At 39.8% G+C, this 18011-nt stretch overlaps 1 protein-coding gene across 1 annotated transcript in view; it reads right to left on the reverse strand.

The window, feature by feature from the left end:
* LOC310727270 (otoferlin) overlaps window positions 1-17710 on the reverse strand; it is a 53594-nt gene extending 35884 nt beyond the window's left edge. Inside the window, exons 1-4 of the mRNA XM_083543530.1 lie at window positions 17579-17710; window positions 16036-16107; window positions 15775-15907; window positions 10496-10594 (exon numbers count right to left, since the gene is read on the reverse strand). The gene's annotated coding sequence lies outside the window, so the exon portion shown is untranslated. The remainder of the gene's footprint in view (window positions 1-10495; window positions 10595-15774; window positions 15908-16035; window positions 16108-17578) is intronic.
* Window positions 17711-18011: the final 301 nt, after the last annotated feature.

The raw sequence follows: 18011 nt of genomic DNA on the forward strand, positions 1-18011 counted from the left end.
GAAGAACAAACATGGCATGAGCTTGCTTTACACATAAGCAGCAGTCCAAACACTCAGGTAGTTTTTATAGAGGCCTGTTCATGTACAACCCTGAGGCACACCTGCCACCATTTCTCTCCATAAGTCTTTAAAAGGGGCCCAATATGTAGGACCATCCCAAACCTCGTTGACACTGAAGATTTGTGTGTTGGCTGCCCTAGTTGGAAATAAATTTTATTTGAATGCTCCCTTTCATAGTAGGAATAGAAGAGGGGAAAGTCTTTACGGATAGCTAACACCCTTAGTTCTGTCCGTGTCTGTATAGCAATAAGCAAATTGCAGCATGTGTTACTATGTGGGCTCTGTGTGTGTGTGTGTGTGTGTGTGTGTGTGTGTGTGTGTGTGTGTGTGTGTGTGTGTGTGTGTGTGTGTGTGTGTGTGTGTGTGTGTGTGTGTGAGAGAGAGACAGTTCCCCAGATAGAGTACAGGCAATACATTATTTGCTTGACTGAGTTTGTAACCCTTAACCCTACACTTGCAACAGTGCATTCCTGCACATGATTTGTTTATGGTCTAGAGAAACCTGGCTTGGGAGGTGGTCAGAGGCCTGTAACCTGTGTGATGGGCATGTAGTAGATTTGTGTTTGCTGACATTAAAACACAAAGATTTCTAAGGTTGAATAGCAATTCTGATGTTAATTTTACATTCTTGACCTATTCCAAAAATGTAGGTTTGACATAGGTTAGTGTGGAACAGGTATGAGAGTGTGCATAATCTTTACACCTTTGAAAGCCTTGTGAAAGCTCTTGCAGCCCCTGTGATTTGCCCAAACAACCAGCCTGAGCAAAGGCTTGTAGGTAATAGGTGTGCATGCAGGCGTGGTGTGTGCATATAGTAAAGAGCTCTTTGAATTGTCAAGCAGGTGATGGGTGATGTGGGAGTGTTGTTGATATATATATGTGTGTAAATCTGTAAATCTCAGATAGCATGTGTGTGTGTGCAGAAGCACTGGAATGCAGTCTGAGGGCCTCTGAAGCTCTAATGGATTAACAACCCAACCTGGCATGCTAATGGAGATTGTCTGTGATGTAATGAGCTTTTAATTAGGTCACCTCTGAGTTTGACCCTGGTGTAATGAGGGGGGTGGGGTGGCAGGGGAGGGGTCTGGAGGAGTTTAGCTGTAGAGGGGGAGCCTGGTGATAGCCCCCTGACCTGCAGGTGTGAAGCAACCCAGGCTGTAAACAGGGCTGGACATTCCAGGCATTCTCCACTCAGCATCTTTACACAAAAATTATTGAAGCCAGGTTTCATGGGCCCAAATGCAAGACAGCTCATGAGGTTTCTCTGCTGCTGTGGGTGGTTTTTTTGGTGACTGTTCTCAGCTTACTGCTCTTGGAGTTCACACACCATAGCACATTCTTTTCTTACTCGCCATCTAGATTTAATCTAGTCAAGTCAGACATATTGTGATTCTATCCAAATACACATACATTGAACTTTGGTACAACATACTGTGGATAAATACACAAAACTAAACACTGTATACATGAAGATAGATTTGCAAAACTAATCAATAGTGCTCACTAAACTAGAAGTACACAAACCTTCACCACTTAAATATGTAAAATATTAGGAGTAAAGTCATTGAAAAGATAATTACACATATAATTACATTGTAACTATAAATATAACCATTAATATAATGTCATTTAAAGCTCAGCAAGACTGTATTGGATGATGACCTATTGCCAGTTAATGATCTTGTTGCTTGGTCTCATAGCAGCTGCTTTAAGCTTCTTTCCTTCTATAATATGCAGCTTTGGCATTGGGTTCTGGTCAGTGCAGCAGGAGAATTTTTATATCATGTGGGAAATAAAACGGCTTTCAACAGCTTTTATTTTATTTATAGTACAGTAAAAAAATTTAAAAACCAGCCATTTGTTTTCAATCAAGCTCATTCGTTATAATAAGCCATTTGACATTTGTAGGATTTATGAACGCTAACAATAATAAACAATACAGTTAGAGAAAATGTAATTAACATTATTTTGTTTCTAATATTGACTATTGACTAGATAGTAAAAAGACGAATAAACAAATGCTGCCTGGTAATTCATTAATTCTGTAAATGTTCCTATCATTACTGTTTCCCACCAAATGATTAACAATAATAACTGAATAGCTTTTTAGTTGAAAACAAAAGGGGAGACCTTGACTTTTGCACAGTTAAACATTTAACACTTATGCAGTTAAAGGTCTTTTTTTTTGCTGTTAGATATTTGGCTGAGTGTTTTGTTTCTTTTCAGGAACAGCTACTCTGGTAATGCTTAATGGATGTCAGTGATGTGATGAAAAGCTTTCATGGGCAGGAAATAAACAAAGCATGAGCTTGATTAATATGGTCACATGGAACTGTGTATTGATTATATATACAAGCAACTGTAGAATTGCTTTTGGTCATTTGGATACCATGCATTTGCTGACAGACAACCCATTTAATTAATTACCAGGAGTTTTGGGATCTTATATATACTGAACAAAATTATAAACACAACACTTTTGTTTTTGCCCCCATTTTTAATGAGCTGAACTCAAAGATCTAAGACTTTTTCTATGTACACAAAAGGCCAATGTCTCTCAAATATTGTTCACAAATCTGTTATAATCTGTTTAGTGAGCACTTGTCCTTTGCTGAGATAATCCATCCACCTTACAGGTGTGGCATATCAAGATGCTGATTAGACAGAATGATTATTGCACAGGTGTGCCTGAGGCTGGCCACGATAAAAGGCCACTCTAAAATGTGGTTTTATCACACAGCACAATGCTAAAATGTCACAAGTTTTGAGGGAGTGTGCGATTGGCATGCTGACTGCAGGAATGTCCACCAGACCTGTTGCCCGTGAATTGAATGTTCATTTCTCTACCATAAGCCGTCTACAAATGCGTTTTAGAGAATTTGGCCGAACATCCAACCAGCCTCACAACCGCAGACCACGTGCAACCACACCAGCCCAGGACCCCCAAATCCAGCACCTTCACCTCCAAGATTGTCTAAGACCAGCCACCCAGACAGCTGCTGCAACAATTGGTTTGCATAACCAAACATTTTCTGCCCAAACTGTCAGAAACCATCTCAGGGAAGCTCATCTGCATGCTTGTTGTCCTCATCAGGGTCCCAACCTGATTGCAGTTCGTCGTCGTAACCGACTTGAGTGGGCAAATGCTCATATTCGATGCTCCCCCCCAGACCCCCCAATTCAGTAAAACTGCATATTTTAGAGTGGCCTTTTATTGTGAGTAATCATGCTGTCTAATCAGCATTTTTATATGAAACACCTGTGAGGTGGATGAATTATTTCGGCAAAGGAGAAGTGCTCACTAACACAGATTTAGACAGATTTGTAAACAATATTAAAGAGAAATAGGCCCCTTGTGTAAATAGAAAAAGTCTTAGATCTTTGAGTTCAGCTCATGAAAAATGGGGCAAAAACAAAAGTGTTGCGTTTATAATTTTGTTTATAATACAGTGAGGAAAATAAGTATTTGAACACCCTGCTATTTTGCAAGTTCTCCCACTTAGAAATCATGGAGGGGTCTAAAATCGTCATCGTATGTGCATGTCCACTGTGAGAGACATAATCTAAAAAAAAAAATCCAGAAATCACAATGTATGATTTTATAACTATTTATTTGTATGATACAACTGCAAATAAGTATTTGAACACCTGAGAAAGTCAATGTTAATATTTGGTACAGTAGCCTTTGTTTGCAATTATAGAGGTCAAACGTTTCCTGTAGTTTTTCACCAGGTTTGCACACACTGCAGGAGGGATTTTGGCCCACTCCTCCACACAGATCTTCTCTAGATCAGTCAGGTTTCTGGCCTGTCGCTGAGAAACACGGAGTTTGAGCTCCCTCCAAAGATTCTCTATTGGGTTTAGGTCTGGAGACTGGCTAGGCCACGCCAGAACCTTGATATGCTTCTTACAGAGCCACTCCTTGGTTATCCTGGCTGTGTGCTTCGGGTCATTGTCATGTTGGAAGACCGAGCCTCGACCCATCTTTAATGCTCTAACTGAGGGAAGGAGGTTGTTCCCCAAAATCTCGCAATACATGGCCCCGGTCATCCTCTCCTTAATACAGTGCAGTCGTCCCATGTGCAGAAAAACACCCCCAAAGCATGATGCTACCACCCCCATGCTTCACAGTAGGGATGGTGTTCTTCGGATGGTACTCATCATTCTTCTTCCTTCAAACACGTTCAGTGGAATTATGACCCAAAAGTTCTATTTTGGTCTCATCTGACCACATGACCTTCTCCCATGACTCCTTTGGATCATCCAAATGGTCATTGGCAAACTTAAGACGTGCCTGGACATGTGCTGGTTTAAGCAGGGGAACCTTCCGTGCCATGCATGATTGCAAACCATGACGTCTTAGTGTATTACCAACAGTAATCTTGGAAACGGTGGTCCCAGCTCTTTTCAGGTCATTGACCAGCTCCTCCTGTGTAGTTCTGGGCTGATTTTTCACCTTCCTTAGGATCATTGAGACCCCACGAAGTAAGATCTTGCATGGAGCCCCAGTCCGAGGGAGATTGACAGTCATGTTTAGCTTCTTCCATTTTCTAATGATTGCTCCAACAGTGGACCTTTTTTCACCAAGCTGCTTGGCAATTTCCCTGTAGCCCTTTCCAGCCTTGTGGAGGTGTACATTTTTGTCTCTAGTGTCTTTGGACACATCTTTGGTCTTGGCCATGTTAGTAGTTGGATTCTTACTGATTGTATGGGGTGGACAGGTGTCTTTATGCAGCTAACGACCTCAAACAGGTGCATCTAATTTAGGATAATAAATGTAGTGGAGGCGGACATTTTAAAGGCAGACTAACAGGTCTTTGAGGGTCAGAATTCTAGCTGATAGACAGGTGTTCAAATACTTATTTGCAGCTGTATCATACAAATAAATAGTTTAAAAATCATATATTGTGATTTCTGGATTTTTTTTTTTTAGATTATGTCTCTCACAGTGGATATGCACCTACGATGACAATTTCAGACCCCTCCATGATTTCTTAGTGGGAGAACTTGCAAAATAGCAGGGTGTTCAAATACTTATTTTCCTCACTGTATATATACATAAGATTAAGGTTTTATACCTTTACTAACAACATCATTGTCACTTCAAATTACAGTAGACTTTGGAAAGCAATTCATAGAGCAGGATCCCAAAGAGTCCATGATATATACACATATTAATGAGACAGTAATAGTCGTCATTAATCGTAATTTAATCACACAAAGTTTTTAATACTGTAATCAATATGGGCCTATTGATTACAGTATTAAAAACTCTGTGTGATTAAATTACGATTAATGACGACTATCATGTGATTAATCACAATTAAATATTTGAATCAATTGATAGAACTATATATATATATCCCAGTCTCTCGCGGATAGCATGATAGACCAAAAAACGTATAGGGAATTGTTTTTACATATTGTTTTATGTTGAAATAATTAAATTTATTAATAAATATATATATCCCAGTCTAATAACCGTGATAAACCGGGGATTACTGTGTGTGTGTGTGTGTGTGTGTGTGTGTATATGTATATGTATATATATATATATATATATATATATATATATATATATATATATATATATATATATATATATATATATATATATATATATATATATATATATATATATATATATATATATGTGCATCCCACCCTAAATGTATTTCTGTCACATTTGTTTACAAGTGTTTAATTCGATAAGATTCAACATAACCATGACCAGAATTAAGTGTTGACTGAAGACCAATTAAATGTAGAAATAATATTAATAATAATAATAATAATAATAATAATATTAATAATTTACGGATGAGCGGGAGACGACGACGACGACGATATTAATATTAATAATAATAATAACAACAATAATAATAATAATACAATTTTACACTTCAGATCTAGTTCTCATCAAGTACTGGCTAACATATTTCACAACACATTCACTACACTGGTAAACAAGAACACATGCTCTCTCTCTCTCTCTCTCTCTCTCTCTCTCTCTCTCTCTCTCTCTCTCTCTCTCTCTCTTTCTCTCTCTTTTTCTTTCTTTATTTCTTTCTCTCTCTCTCTCTCTCTCTCTCTCTCTCTCTTTCTCTCTCTTTTTCTTTCTTTATTTCTTTCTCTCTCTCTCTCTCTCTCTCTCTCTCTCTCCCTCTCTCTCTCTCTCTCTCTCTCTCTCTCTCTCTCTCTCTCTTTCTCTCTCTTTTTCTTTCTTTCTTTCTTTCTTTCTTTCTTTCTTTCTCTCTCTCTCTCTCTCTCTCTCTCTCTCTCTCTCTCTCTCTCTCTCTCTCTCTCTCTCTCTCTCTCTCTCTCTCTCTCTTTTTTTCTGTCTCTCTAGCCTAGACTCATTAAGATCCAATAAAGTGACTCTTCTTAATGAGAAGGTTTTTATAGGGCTCTCGGAGGGCCTCTAGGGGATAATCAGAGTGAAATAGGAAGTCGTATGTCTTGACAGGCTGCCCCTTTTCTCAGCGGTGGTCTGGTCAGCGAGGGCCTCTCTGCAGCCCATCGTCTTTGCCTCACCTTTGCTCAGCCACCTCTTCAGCCTGTCTGAATCTCTTTGTTTTTAGATTCTTTTTGACTTTAGAAAACTCAGCTGTTATCTCCTGGCATATGATTTTGTGCATATTAATTTGCTTTATTCGCATTTGTTTGAGTCTACTTTGCTTTGCTTCTGCTACATCACTCGTTGGTTTTATAAGGTAGGGCTCTGAATATATTCCTGAGCCAGGGTTGTTCTCTCAATAGGGGGTCAGTGTCAGTTTGTGTGCTGCATGTGGCTACACCTACTGGTGAACCAGATATCTGCAGAGCTGAATGCTGTATATGCAAAATAAATGCAAAATGACACAACAATGCAAACTATGCATACATATATGCATTTATGCACTTTTCTAAAGCATGCAAGCTAGGCTATGGTTTCATTCAGGCTTATTTGTTCATTAGGTAATATTCAGTAAATGTGAGTTTAGATGTTTTGTAGGGCTCTTGTGGTATGTTACACTAGTGCTTGCAAAAGGCAGAGATGGAAGGAGGGGTCGGGGGGGTGTGGAGGTCATTTACCGGATGTTGCTTTTAAGATCAAATTGTGTTTATGAATGTCATGTCAGCCACTCTGCCAGTGAGGGTGAAAACTTATCTCGTAACAGATGTTTACTTCACAGGTCGAAGGGCACACAGTGTTTACATCGGAGGCTGGGGGATGAAACTTGTTTAGAATTGCAAATGCTGCTGTGGGCAATTACCTTAATCAAATTACATTTTTTTCTTCTTTGCTCTCTCATTTTTGTTCCTGAGAAGAATTTACCAGATTCAAAACAACTGCTGCTCAGAGTCATTCCCTTTATGTCACTTCCTGCCCCAGGCTCACTACAGCCCATCAGCTTCCTCTTTTATTTATTCCATGCCACTAAAGCACTGTAAAACACTGCCTCAATAAGCTGTTTGAGAAATCTGTTTAGCTTACAGGAGAAGTAGGAGGAACTGTGGACTCTGGTTATGAATAGAGATGTAAATCTGGACATATTTGTGACATATTGTTATTTTAAAAGAGGTAAAGTAACTGCCCAGCTGCTTTGTGTAATTGTTGCTGAAGACATGCCTTTTCATTCTTGGCATTGGATTCAAAGAGAGGTAAAGAAAAAATGGGAGAATGATGGCTTTTCAGAAATGATATCACAGTGGAGAAAGAGATAAATTATCTTTTGTTTTATTTTATTTAAGACCTTGGTATAAGCCTTGAAGTGAGTAAAAATGGCTTGTGTGAGAGGGAAATAGCAAGTGAGAGAAAGACAGTGAGAGGTTAGAAGGTTGTAGGCCTGGGGGTTGTATGACAGGAATAAGGTTGGAATGGCAAAGGAATGGCTGTGATCTCTGCAGTGTGGACATTAAAGAACAGTGCGAGAGAATCTCAAGTCCCAATGATGTTTTCTTTTGTAGGAAAAATTCAAGATGTGTTCTTTCCTCCGAAACATAACCCAGGAAAAGGTCGTGGTCTGGTCACTCCATGAAAGTCTTGAGTTTCTGTCACTGAAGCTTGAAACAACACATTTGTACTGGCCAAAACAGGGAAAAAGAAGAGGGTGGGAGAACATCTCACTGGCTTGAACAGCCACTAAGGGTAAATGAACTCAGTGATACTGGCCAGACTACAGCCCTCATTATAGTGCTACACTAAACATGCCAGCTTCCATCTGCGTCTTCACACAGCACACTTCTTCTCACACTCGTCTCTTTAGTGTATGTACCTAAAAAGATAGAATAACTACAGTAACCTTTTCATGGAAGACTCCAAATACCCGGTGTCCTATAAAGAGAAACTCTATAAATAAACTACTAGACATTTGACATTTTAAGAAAAAAAACAAGGTGCTGGACTATGGTTATGCTGTGTAATTAGCGCACTATAACTCAAAATGCTGTTCCTCTTCCCTCCCCTTCTCACATAAAACGCCATCAGTTTTGCTGCATTTTCCTTTAACACCTTCTCAGAAAGTTTTATAGCCTTGGTGCTGAAGGAGGCTGTCTTTTTGTTGTTGACAGCAGAGGTGTGATTAACGTTCCTTCTCCCGACCCTGTCTGACACACACACACACACACACACACACACACACACACACACACACACACACACACATAAACACACACATAAACACACACATAAACACACACACACACACACACACACACACACACACACACACACACACACACAACCCACACACACACACAAACACACAGACACACACACACAGACACACACACACACACACACACACACACACACACACACACACACACACACACACACACACACACACACACACACCACACACACACACACACACACACACACGCACACTCTCTACCTGTGATCCATCAGGCGATTTGGAGAAAGAGCCTGTCTAGTGCAGATGCCTGAATGTGGGGTTCAGAGTTAAATTTAGGGTGGGCACCTTTTTTATGAATTAAGTATTTTCCAATGCAATAAAATGTTTTTGAGGAAAAACAGTGAAAATACACACAGCGTATTTATGAAAATAGTGTGACATCAGGCCAGCTTGAAGTTGTGGTAAAGAGGAAAATAGAGAGAGTTTGCCCGGTGAGAATCAGAGGTTTGGCCACGATCTTTGCACAGGTGATGCAAAGGAAAACAGGTATTTATGGCTGCGGTCATTTACCAAGTCAGCAAGTTCATTCCAATTACACACAAGTCATTCTGGGAATCATTTGGTTTTCAGAGCTGGAGCTGAAATCAGTTTCTTCTTAGGAAAAGACCACTGGAGTTGTTGGTGACCACAGGCAGAGCTAATTAGTCAGTTATAAATGCAGTAGAGTATTTGAACAGGCAACAGCCAATATAGCTGAATTAAAGGACAGAATGTTTAACCACCTTAACCACCGTAAACTCTCTGTATGCCTGTGGGCTGGTGGAGAGATCTATGCATGCAAGGTGTGTGTGTGGTGGTGATAGTGGTAGTGGTGGGGGAAGGGGCATGGGGTTCAATTGCCAGAATGTCTTCTCAACGAAAAGGAATATTTTACAGGTTTGACACAGGATGTTAAACAAAAATAAAAATAAAAAAGGTTTTTTCCTGAACATTGAGATTAAGGTTAGAGTTATAATAAAGTGTAGAACTGCGAATACTTAGCTTTTTTATTTTGATAATGGAAAGTCCTGTCAAGGATGGTAAGACTAAATATGTGTGTGTGTGTGTGTGTGTGTGTGTGTGTGTGTGTGTGTGTGTGTGTGTGTGCGTGCGTGCGTGCGTCTGTGTGCGTGCGCGTGTGTGCGCGTGTGTGTGTCGTTTCTATGAGATACATGTTTAACTGGCTGCAATGGAAAAACTCCATACATAGTAGACGTTATGCACTTCTAAACCACCTATCCATCATTTAGTCATAAACATTTTTCATTTTCTGTAGAGAAAACAAATATTAAGCAGCATTGGTTCTACTGCTACTGTGTATCTCTTTCCCGCTTCCTCCTTTCTCACTCCCTTCTGTTCTTTCACGTCTCAGATATAATTATACATGTCCTAAGCTGATTATACGTTAGCTCTGGAATCTGGCCTGTTGCCTGTTCCCTAACCTAGTCCACTTCATTCTCAAAGGCCTTTCTCTTGAAAGGCACCACAGAAACCATTTCATTCTCTCTCCTTTTAGATTAAACAGATCACAGAGGAAAAAAACAGTAAGGGCTTCAGTAATGATATCTGTTTAGATTCTGCAATGGCACACCATGCAAAGTCTATTTTATTTTTTTACTCTAACAAGCCTTTGTAGATTCTTACACACAGCTGTTATACATGCAGGGGTTAAGCAGATGTTTGGATATAAGAAAATATTAGCTGTCTGTCTTTTAACAGTGTTATGTCCCATGTTTTCTCTATTGTATAAAGTCTAATTAAGGTTGCTTACTTACAGTGACTGATTTGCATGATTGTTAGTCATCTTTCATCTTCAGTAAACACTTTATCCAGGTCAAGGCAGTGGTAGACTGGGAGCCTATAATGTAGAGTGTCTGAAACAAAAAAAACAGTTAATTGCATACTTACATTACATTACAAAATAATAAGAACATTCACAACAGAGGTGCCCAAACTTTTTCCTTTGAAGGGCCAAAAATCAAACTTGATTGAGGGCAGAGAACCGAAAGTAAATGTTTCAAAAAAGTAAATGTTCTCACCACCATATTTTGAGAAAGCTGAGGAATGTTTTATATTATAATAGTGGCGAATATTGTATTCTTTCAAAACAGTAGAATTTTTTTTTTCTTTCCTGTGTGCGACTGCCTCTATATCTCCATAATTAACTGTTCGCTGAGTGTCACAAAGCATGCTGTACCTGCACTCTTGAGATACGCATGTACAATACAAAAGTTTAAATAATTTATATTCTCTATATGTAGTTTAAATTTACATTTTTAATACAGCTTTAAATAAAACCAACAAATATTATGTTAAATTAGAAATAAAGACTAGTGAATTTTCCCCATATTATCCACGTCTTGTGTTTGGCATGTCAGTCAAAATCAAAAGTCAGCATGGCCAACTTTGACTACTTTGTGCAACTCTGGTTTACATTATAAGGTAGACATCATCTTACAACATTTCTCAAGAGTTACTTTTTCACAGCTATTACTCTTTAAGATTCTTGACAAAAAAAAAAATATCAGAAGACTGAAACCTTCTCAGTGGGCTTACATCTAACACAAATGTTACAGGACAGTGAGCATGTAAGAACATGCGTAATAATTACACTAAACGACACTAAATTAATTGAGTGAAAATATGTTGGCCAAACAGAATATCATCTTTTATATTCTGGCATTTAAACTGGGTTTAATTCAGATTAAGGGGTAAATGTGCACAGCATGAATATTTGTGAACGTTTGCCTGAAGTTTTTTCTTGGTTTCCAATAACCTAATTTCCTGTTCAAGTTTCAAATAAATACACACAGATTTCAAGAAACATTGTTGCATGCAAAGCAATGACATATGGGGTCACAAGCGCTCTCACACACACAGAAACACACAAACAGAGACACTGAGTTTACTGGCAGCCATTGATAAGCCCACGCATCTCCACACGCCTCCCAGTTGTCGGTGTAATAGCTGTTATCTTCAGCACTAGTCCCTGGGAGGCAGAGAAAAACCAGGCCGTTGTGTTTTTATCTGTCTCGCTGAAAGTCAGCTATTGACACAATGCACTTTAGAGGAAATCTCACTCACTGGGATGAGTCTTGAATCCTTTTCCGCTCTGGACATGTCACCTTGCATTTAAAGCTACAACTGAAACACATTTACACCAGATGAAAGACCTGAAATAGCTTTACTGAACATCATATATCGCAAACGAATTATGTGCAAGCGGCTTGTAAATCTGGTTACAGCAAGTGAGGGAAATAATGCCAAAGCAGTGCTAATTTGACACGCACAATATAGTTTAACAGAAGTTGGTGACAGCTAGTATAATTGTATCATTGACAAGTGTCTGAGACTGTCTATCCCACAATGTCCCTGAATAAGAGCCATGTTGCTATGCAGGCTGAACAATTCTATTGCTAGTTGAAGGTGGTTTGGACAAAGGAACAGCAGGCTTTAGTGGGCATCATAAGGGCCCTCCCGTCTACAGCCTTACTCACAATAACAGCCTACGTGTGAACAGCAGGTGACTCCCATTCAACGCAGCCTGGGTTAATAAAGTCTCTCCACTAAGTCAATAAACAAGGCCTTGTTCACACACTGGCTAATTGTTTTGCGCTCCAGCAGCCTGGGTGTGGAGTGGTGATGAGGGATGCCCGTTCCCCTGGAGTCTCTATCAGGGTCTTCAGCCATTCTGTCCCTCTAGAGGCCCTCATGGTGACCCAGACCTCAGACAAATCCACTTACTTTCTGTCATCCAGGGACTGTCCAGCTTGTGTCTAGCCAACCTGGCTGGCTCAAATCAGGTCCCTGAGAAACTCTCTGACATACTTTCAGATTGCTTTTTTACTTGAGATTCTGCTCTCTTTGGATGCATCTTATCTCTCTCTGTTTTTATTCCATGCCTGTAGCACCAACAAAATTGTTCCACAAACATCCAGAAAACTAATTGAGTGCAGGCAATGAGTGAAACAACCACAAAGATGTACAGCCCAGAGCAGGCTTGGTGGAATGATGGCACTGTGTGGATTTCAGGTCTTGGTTTGCAAAGAGAAGAATCTAACTTTTACTCAGAACTGTTAAGGTTCTCTATGATGACAAACTCATGGTCGTCTCACAATATTTATGTAAGGCTTGAGGTCTCTCAGAATTAATACCTGGTGCTTGAAGCTATATCTATAGAATATTTTATAAATTCTCTCACACTCAGCATGCAAGCACATTTTAACATGTTTATAATTATCATACTATCTGGGTGACACTTTTGTGCAGCAGAATCTGTTGGAACCTCACAGTACCTAGTGAAACCTCAAGTTCTAGTGTTCTGGTTATCTCTAATGGAATGGTGATCTGCCCTGGGTATTCAGGAAGGGTTGTTGTTCCAGGGCATCCCTGCCTGTAATAAAGTTCTTCTTAAATTTGAATGAATGAGGCTTAAATCATATTAGACAATGTTTACGGGGAAAACAATAGGAAATATATCATATTGTAATTAAATTGTAAAGGTTCCGTCTCAAAAGCTGTAACACGCTACTGATAGTTTATCATATCATGTAAAATGTCATCTTTAATGTCAGAGAGTCTCTCTCTATCTCTCTCTCTCTCTCTCTCTCTCTGTCTCTCTCTCTCTCTCTCTCTCTCTCTCTCTCTCTCTCTCTCTCTCTCTCTTTCTCTGTCTCTCTCTCTCTCTCTCTCTCTCTCTCTCTCTGTCTCTCTCTATTTCAAACACACACACACACACACACACACACACACACACACACACACACACACACACACACACACACACACACACACACACACACACACACTCCCACAGTATCATCATCATCAGCTATAAAGCCTGTTGTTGGGTTTGGTCAAATCTCCTTCTGTATCTACACCAACCAGCTCCCTCACATTTCTGGAATTTCTTGTATTTCCCTTTTTTCTCTGTTCTGCCTTTTGTTGTTGCTTAACTGCTTAATGTTTTTTAAACACCATGCCAAGACCTCTTTAACCTCTCCTCCCAGTTTGTATGTGATATTGTTATTCAGAAAAGAATTGATAGCCAGTTGATATGAACTGATGCTCTTATGATTTTTGACTTTGTATTTGGGCATCTTTTATTGCCTTATTCTGGAAAGACATCAAACGATTCCCAGTTATTCATCTTTGCAAAGGATGGCAGCACTTGAAATAGAGCAGTTCTGAGATAGTGTTGGATAATTAGATATAGTACAGAACTATAATATTAAACAAAATGTAATAATTAACTTGAAATAATGGATGTATTGGGGAAACTTTTTAAACTTCTAATGAGTTCAGAAGCAGCAATGTTTCCTTAAACTGTTCTGAAGTCTGAATGTTTGTGATTTACTTGTACCCCAGACACACACGTGCACACACAGCACCATCGCCGTCCTAAGACTTATTCAGTGGACTGTGAATATGAGGCGATCAAAGTAACATAACACGTTGCACATTATCCTTATCAACTCTGCTTCAGCTTAATCACCAGGGTGATGGCTGCCATGTTTTCTTACCCCTGTGCCTTAATTTATCTCTCTCTCTTTCTCTCCCTTTTCCTTTATTCTCACTTTTGAACACCCTCTATCTTTTATCCTTCCTTATTTATCTCTCCACTCCTCGCCACTTTAATCTTTCTTTCTTTCTTTCTTTCTTTCTTTCTTTCTTTCTTTCTTTCTTTCTTTCTTTCTTTCTCTCTCTGTCTGTCTCTCTGTCTCTCTCTTTTGCTTTGGTTGTCCTTCCATGCAGATCCCGTAGGTTATTTTTTTCTGTGTGTAGTTCTTACTCAGTCTGCCCCACTAAGAAAGACACTGAGCACCTGCAAGTGCTCATTTCGAAGATGTTGCAGGCACAAGAATGCATGCAGTAAACACAAGAGAGCTGTATTTATAATAAATCAGCTTTATGGGCCTCTGATAGAGGTGATATCAGTGAAATTTATGCAGGAAGACCTTAGAGTTCTCAGCTAACAGCTGCGAGATAGCGCTTCCCCTCAACGGCCTGGTCTGGACAGCTCTGGCTTCATAAGGCAACAGTATGGCCTCTGGGTCATGCAGCAGTAGGATGTGGTAATGTCGTTGGATTAAGTGACAAAGTCAGGGTTTCACTGTTATTAGGGCCAGGTTTAGTTGTGCTAGAGGATTTAATGTATAAATGTGGGTCTGCCCGTCTGTTGTTGAAACCAGCATTCCACTAGATTTTGTAGATCTCACTTCAGTATTCCTGTTTAAGCTTAGTGATTACTGGGTCTGTCATGCAAAAACAACTTGAAAAATAGCCCACAAACCCAAACAAAACACAGGCATGTAAATAAAAGTCGGTTTAACTATGCCCTGGCCCACACCCTGCCCAGATGTCTGCTTTCACCCCTGGCAAATACAAATGTGAGTCTAAAAGAAGTGATGTCACATTTCAAAGAAGGTGTGTGGTTCAAATTACAAACCTGATTCCTGCAGCTTGATGAAATGTGACCACTCACCATTATTTGGTTTCCAGCAGATGCAAGCAATAATAACAAAGGCTATGGTCGAACTAATGGAGGTGTCTTTACTTAAAAGGCAAAACATGGCTGGGCTTAATATCAAGACTAAAATAGTCACGTAAACCTGACAGTACTTTACTACTTTATGACGTCAACCCATTCTGTACTCTGCTGCTAAAATAAAACTGCCTGTGTAAATGTTTGTTGTACTATCATCAAAACACCCAAGAGGCTAGAGCTTTAATCATGTTTTCTGCAGTTGGTGATCACTGTTTTAGTGGGGGGTGGGGGGTGCAGGGGGTGGTTTCTGGCCCAGTCAGTACCCAGGTGTCTCCTTGGATCTGTTCCTACCAATGAGTGAGCCAGCGATAATTAGCAGCCACTCTCTGACAAATGGACCAAAAACAGGCGGCAAATCATCTTGCGGTTGAAGCTGGCAAAAACAGCTGCATCGGCCAATTGCTTGTGATTCTCTTACACAGGGTGAGAAATAAATAACAGATACAGTGCAATAAAATGGCTCTTTTTACAGGCTGCTAAAAGTTGAGGTCCTGCTGGGATGCTTACTGTGGGCAATGCTGGTGATATGCCTAAAACCAGACTTGATGGGTGGTTCAGGGCTTTGCTAAAGGTCCAGGGATGCTGCCCTTTCATGCTCCTCTTCTTCTTACCTTCTCTCTCCTGCTGAGAAGGAGGCTCCCTGCAGATAGAGCATGGCACTTGAGGGGAAACCAATGGGGTAATGCAACAAATTTGGCACTATAAGTCAACTGCTGCCATGTTTCATCTGTTGCCATGGTGACAACTAGGCCCCTAGTTGATACTTACCTTTTTTGTTCCTGTTGCTCCAGGGAGAAAAACGGCAGGAGAGCAGGGAGTTGGTGCTTACCTCAGAGTCGCCTTAGGTTGGGGAAAAGGAGAGGGTTCATTACAGCTTCCAGAAAATTAAGATTACCAATAACATCTTACACACGCTTGTAAAAGAAGGTATTTATCGTGACAAAAAAACCATAGTGGGAAGTCTGAGGTTGTTGATGTTTTTTAATTAATGTATTATATAATTATGACACGTTGTTTGAAAATTATGTTCCTGTGCCTTTTTAGTTTAAATAGTAAATCAAATAGTTTACTCATTTAAAATGGTTGCCATTAAGTTTTTCCCCTCAAATGACAGACTGATTTAGTTGGAAATGGTGGTTAGGTGGAGTATTTTTGCATAAATGGTGAAACTGAAATTTTGAAAAGGTTTGGCATGTGGAAACTCTTGAGTGGTTCTTTAAGGTTTTTAATGTTATTGAATTTGAATGTGCTATTAGGAATGATCTCAATGCTGCCCTCCTCTCAGAGTATCCCCACTCAGTATCCAAGTCTCTGTGTGAGTGCCATTGTAAAACATGGTGTGAGCTACAGCTGGTCCTTTTCTCACACACAGGTCCTAATGTGTGTGAGACTTACTTTATGATAAAACTTTTTGTCTACTTATATTTTTACTGACAGCTGTAAATTTGTGTCACATCAATTTGTCTTTTAGTCCTGAGCTGAATGTAGGCAAGAAGCAGTGTGGGTTTAATTAGACCTGTTGGCTTGAATTCTGTTTTATTTGTTTAACAGAAACAGCCAAAGAACAACTCTTTTGCTTTTTGCTGTTATTTGGAGTTCTCCCAGAATTAAGGCTTCAATGCTACTTAATTTCCACAAATCCAGTTTCACCCTAAGAAGATGATAATCAAGATACACATCATTATTGTCATTATTCAGGTAAGAGGTTCCATACTTTTAGTGCTAAAACTTTAAAACTTTAAAAGTGCTCATTTTGGGAATAGTGGAACAACTGCATGAAGCCCTGGCTTCCATGGCACATCAGGACTCAAACATGTTACATAAAGCTCATTTCAACCCACCCCATGCGCAGAGCACACAAATCAAAGTAAAGAAATAAACACTGCTTAGGGAAAGGAACTTGTTTATCAAAACTTAAATTGCACTCACATTCAAAATGACCCATAATTACAAGTGCACCTATAAATTACCTTTTCAATCAAACATCCAAAAAGAAATTAGAGGATGCAGGTCAGCTACAAACAGGGACTTTTGAGGAACCCCCTTCTATAACCTATTTCAAAGCCTACCTTTGCTCTTGCTCTTCAGGAGAGAAAAGGTTTTTGACTGATGTCACATTTGTACACTGTAGAGGGCATGCACTGTAATGGGATGTTACAGTCAAGGTTTATATGTTTAGTTTGAGGTGGAAAGTCTTGGCAATTCAGCTGGCCATTTGTGGCGTAGTGTGTATGTGTCTGTGTGTATTTCTGTGTGAGGTAGTATCAGTAAGTGGCTCTTCAAACAAGGCCAAGAGCAGACCCATACTTACACAGAAAGCTATTTTGCCCAGAGTTCTGCCAAGACATCCCGACCACTCCCAGAGCTTCAGCAGCGCTTGCCCTGGTAATTACATGCCGTCCGGAAAGAAGCCGAGAGCGAATCTCTTTAAAGTGAGTCAAATATCCTCCTTGTTTAATTATGATTCTCAGGTCAAACCTGAAGACTTTGGCTCATGCTGTTGCTCTTTTTCCATAAGCCTTCACATGCAATACATTGTGTCCCACAGAGAGACTGGAAATGTGGAAATGCTGGGAGGAGGGTTGAAGGAGAAGGAGGAGGTTAAACTGGTGATTTTTAATCTGGCAGCCACAAAATGACCTAACTGCCTGACCACACACTGCTCCACCAAGAAGCAGAGATGACGCTAAGTACTCTCACTATAGCATTTAAATGTGTGACCTCACTGGGTAAAAGCTTAGCGT

The sequence above is a fragment of the Silurus aristotelis genome (assembly GCF_946808225.1).
Source record: "Silurus aristotelis genome assembly, chromosome: 6".
Lineage (NCBI taxonomy): Eukaryota > Metazoa > Chordata > Actinopteri > Siluriformes > Siluridae > Silurus > Silurus aristotelis.